The sequence below is a fragment of the Macrobrachium rosenbergii genome, chromosome 24, assembly GCF_040412425.1.
Source record: "Macrobrachium rosenbergii isolate ZJJX-2024 chromosome 24, ASM4041242v1, whole genome shotgun sequence".
NCBI classification, from domain to species: Eukaryota; Metazoa; Arthropoda; class Malacostraca; order Decapoda; family Palaemonidae; genus Macrobrachium; species Macrobrachium rosenbergii.
This window is the reverse complement of record NC_089764.1, coordinates 33995795-34000853: the sequence shown is the minus strand read 5'-3', so window position 1 is coordinate 34000853 and position 5059 is coordinate 33995795.

Below are 5059 nucleotides of genomic sequence, written 5' to 3'. Positions count from 1 at the left end.
TCATTCCAATTTCTGGGTACAGTTATTAACCAAGCTGTTGATATAAAGGATAGATACAAACCTGTTTCACAGAAGAGTATTAAAATTGGTGATGTTGTCCTACTAAAAGAGGTACACACAAAACCTAACAATTATCCTGCGGGTTTGGTAAAAGAACTAGTATTCAATAGTAACAGTGAGGTTACAGGAGCATTGATACTAAAGGGTGCCTCCAGAGAAGTTGTCAAAGACATGTTACCACATTGATTCTTTTTCTGGAAAGATCAGAAGATCAAGAAATTTCAGGGACTAAGGATGATTCATCTTGCCCTTTAGCTAAGGCTGCTATAGTTAGTGAGCAGAAAACACGAAGATTTTGAGTGAGTGAAGTATTAGCATTTTTTTAAAGATGCAACTTTTGTTTTTAAGAAAAAATTGCATCACTGGTGGTGGACTAAAGGAAAATTATTATTTTAGTATCTGAAGCATTAATATATCTTTTATATATATGTAGAATTCAAAGAATTTGGGAAGTTAAGAGGGCATTATGGTTATTAGAATTATCTATTTTATATGTTAAAGACATAAGATATGTAAATTGCTGAATTTGTTAAGTACTTGTCACTTGTATAATTACCCCACGACCCATTTTCAAATAGACCCTTGCACCTGTTATCCATAGCTTAGCCGGAAAAAATGTGTATACTTCAGTTAAGACAGTGTGAGCAGCAGCGGTCCGGCAGCCAGTTGTCTTAGACTCGGACTCAAACCACCTGTAGGAGTTTTTTAATCCTTCTTTCTACCAGGAGGACCTGGAAGGAGCTGATTTTCTCATACATTTTTAGAAGCCTGATGTACCAGCAATGATTGTGGTGGTGTAACCTTATTCCTGGAGAGTGTGCTGCAGTGTTTACCTTGCGCCGTCTGTTCGAAGTAGTTCTACAATGCTAATCATCGTCTTGGCATGAGTCATGATCCAGAGTCCAAACATAACCTCGTAGTGTACCTATGTGCCGCTCTGGAATTCATTGCTGGTAAGGGTCAACCTGAAAGTGGGTCACTGGCTAAGCCCTTGGTAAATTACAGCCCTTATTGAATTGATTCTTAAGAAAGGTCTTGCTAGCCTTGAAATTAAGTAAACATCGAAATTTACATGTCTTGTCATCTACTATCCATATCAGGGACTACGAGTCATCGTTTTTCTCAAATATTTTTCAAACTAATTATTTGATTGAACTGGTACTTTGACATAGCGTACAAGACACCTTCTGCTAATTTTTGGTAGTATAGTGCATTGTCAAATGGTGTTAGTCAAGGCATTTACTCTTGACTTTTAAAGGCAAAGTCGCATGCTTCAGCAGGACTAAACTGCAATTGAACGGCCACTATCCCCTATAGGTAGGAAAGGGGGGGACCGGAGATGGGGAGGCCAGGAAAGTGAGCTGAGGGAAGGAAGAGTGGGGGACAGGATGGGGATAAAGGATGTTCAAATGCATAGTTTGGCGATGTTTGGCAACAAGATGCAAGTCAAGGGTAAACGCCTTAACTAAAACCATTTGACAATGCACTATATTACCAAAAATTAGCAGTTGTCTTGTACACTGTGTCAAAGTACCATTTCGATCAAATGATTAGTTTGAAAGATATTTGAGAAAAACGATGACTCGCGGTCCCGGAAATGGATAGTAGTACTCTACTGACTGTGTTAGCAGTTCTTGTACCACTTTGGAAGTGTTACGCTTGTAATGTGCATTGGTGCTAGGATAGCCATTAACCATTTAACAAAGTTAATAATTCAGCTTCAACGTGATTAGTTTGTTTACAGCGAGTAGTGATAGGCAGTTTAAAAGCATACGTTTTTCATTATGCTTTTTGATGATGACCTATCATAATTTCAGGTAATTACCGAACTTAAATCAGGCTTGCATTGTGTACCCGCTACTTTGCATCGCTAGTTGTTGTAAATTCTTCGGGACCACACGGTTAATGAGAGCCTCTTGAGTTTATTTAGGTGTTAATGTTTACATGAGCGAAATTTCTCGATGTATGTTGGTATACTGTATTAATAATGTACTGGTTAATTATGTTTTGTGTTTCCTTGGTACCTCTAGTTTACGAGTATTTGGTGTGTCTAGTAAAATATTTAGTTCAATAAATAGACTAATACGCTTACCACCTGAAAGGGAAAATTGATTAGCTGGTTGTTGGAACCTCCCATCCACTTGCCCATAGGTCGAAGACCTATGGAAAGGCTGTTGGGGCTCCACTGGTCGGGATGGAGGTTAAAAAAAAATTGGTTCAAAAAGACCTTGATTAAAAAAAGGTTTGATTGGTTGATAACTTAAGTGACTTTATTCAGCCAAACCTGAGAAGTGATGAATTCCATTTGTGGAGCTTGAGCCAAGCTATGCTGGCTTTAGAATTTTGACCTGAGTTATTTCTCACAAGCATAATGTGCTTTACAAAAGGAAGTTTGAATTTCATGAAAATCTGGTAGTTTAAAAAAATTTTTAAAAGTGTATTATGGATTTACTTTAATTATATGAGAAGACCTACTAGAGTTTTGTAACCTAGACATGAAAAATGGACAAACAAGGAGTTATACTGTATGTCAACAAAACATTTTAAAAAATAACAAAAAAGTATCAACTACTTCCCTTGAATAGAGTAAGTTTTAAATCCTATTCACCTCTGTTTCAAATCATCTATATACAATAATGTCAAGGAAAAATGTGACACTTAGAACACCAGTAGTGCAATCGAAACAGCTCAGTACAATAGACAAGAACCAAAGTAAACCTATTAAATAAACCACTATGTTAGTGTTGGATGGTTGAGTGTACGTCATGTCTGTTGCCATGCAGTTCACTTGCAGTCACATCTCTGTACTGAGAAGACGTGTAATAAAACACTGGAGTGTTCCACGGGTTTCCTTGCCCTTCCAACATGGCGCAGTGAGTAGGTCCATAAAGGATAAGCATGTCTACACCAGGAGATCATCTTTCACGGCAAGGAGGACACAACGATCCTCCAAGGATTCCCACAGTACTATTGGAGTGGCGCCAAGATTACTGGCTCTTCAACGTATAGTTGCCGAAGTTGACGTGCATTGCAAGCCCTTAACAACCGTTTGACTACAATGGCAAGTGGCTTGCATCTACAGAGTGGCCCCAGCTCCACCGTTACCAGAAAAGTGTGCTTCGGAAATGTCATCAGTCTCCTTCAGGACTTGGAAACGGTCCATGACACAGTGGCTTAGGCTACATAAGCTTCAACCAGCAGATTCAGTTCAACACAGTACACTTCAGTGCACCCAAGAGTTGCATGTATGCTGGATGCCAGGTATAGTGATGTAAAGTGGGCTAATGTCTCCAAAAGGGGCTTTGGATGCTATAGTGGCCATGGTTCTGCGTGCATTGAACCAGGCTGTGCATTGGGCTGGTATACCATGACAAGTCCCGACCTACAGCAACCCTAACAGACTGGAGCAGAGATGGGATCGGGTTTGTCATCCTGCAGCAGTACTGTGCTTGTGCCTCGGCCGATGTCCCATTTTGTTGCAAGGGTGGGTGGCTTATCAGCCCTATGTGGGAGCCGGAACTTGTTGCAGGCTGAAACTGGGTACACTGCTGTCGAGGGAGAGGCCTTAGCTGTCACATAGTGTCTCAAGAAGGCCAGGCTACTCCTGTTGGGCTGCCCAACTTACTGATCGTGACCAAACACCGCCTGCTGGTCAAGCTCCTGGGTGATAGAGAGCTGAAGGACATACTGAACCCAAGATTCTTCCGTCTCAAGGAGAAGACCCTACAATACAAGTTCCAGGTGAGATACCTACCAGGGAAGAGGAATTGTGCTGTTGACTTCTTATCATGCTTCCCTGCTCTCCGTTGCGAACCAGATGACAAGGACGCCGAACTTGAAGAGGATATGACTGCCATCCTTGTCGCTGCTTTGGCCCCCGCCCTTGAGCAAGAACGCCTTGAACTTGATGAGGAGAGAGTCAAAGTAGCAGCCCCTAAAGACCCCGTGTACCATCTGCTGGCAGCTAAAGTTGCAGCAAGTGACTGGCGCCTACAGAAGGTACAGAAGGTGGCCTGCCTATGTCAGTTCTACTCAGGGACAGGTTATCTATGGTAGAAGACCTGATAGGCTACACTTACGACCAAGATGCCCACGCCTGCTCATTCCAGAGGAACTTCACCATCAAGTCATTACAGGCCTTCACACAGGCCATCAGGGGGTAGACTCCATGCTTCGCAGGGCTAGGCAATCGATTTACTGGCCAGGCATGGAAGGCAACCTGCATAGCCACAGGGATGGGTGTGCCTCGTGTGATATACAAGCTCCATCATAACCTGCTGATCCATTGGTACTCACACCACCCCCCCAGAATACCCATTCCAGTTGACGGTGGTGGACAGGCTACAGTTGGAGGGCCATATGGCACACTTCCCACACGGCACAACGTCATCAAGAATTATTTCAGTTTTGAGGACACACTTCACAAGATGGGGAGCACCAGTGCTAATCTCAACAGAAGGGGGCACAAACCTCATTAGCAGAGAGACCACATCATTCTTCAGAAAATGGGTTATGGTACGCCTGTCGTCAGCCCATTACCACCAGTCTAATGGAAGGGCTGAAGCAGCAGTCATGACTGCCATGAGGATCATCAGGTCTAACATAGGCAAAGGAGGCAGCCTCGCTTGCAACAAGGCATCCCTAGCAGTTCTTCAGTACCCCAACACCCCGCTAAGGGGTTCGACAAGTCCCCAGCACAGCTCACCATCAGCTGGCAGCTCAGAGATGGAGTGCCAAGGCCCAGACAGCATTACAAGGTGGAGAGACACTGGGATGAGGTAATCCAGAGGAGGGAGCTACAAATGGCAGAGTCCCAAGAGGAGACCCCACCACTTACTGGCACCAGGGAGCTTCTACCCCTTGTTGTAGGCTGCAGGGTAAGAATGCAGGATCCTGTAACCAAAACCTGGGACCGATCTGGGTTCCATGAGAGTACAGACAGTATGTGGTCAATGTGAAAAAGTATAGCTTAGTTTTACCAGACCACTGAGCTGATTAA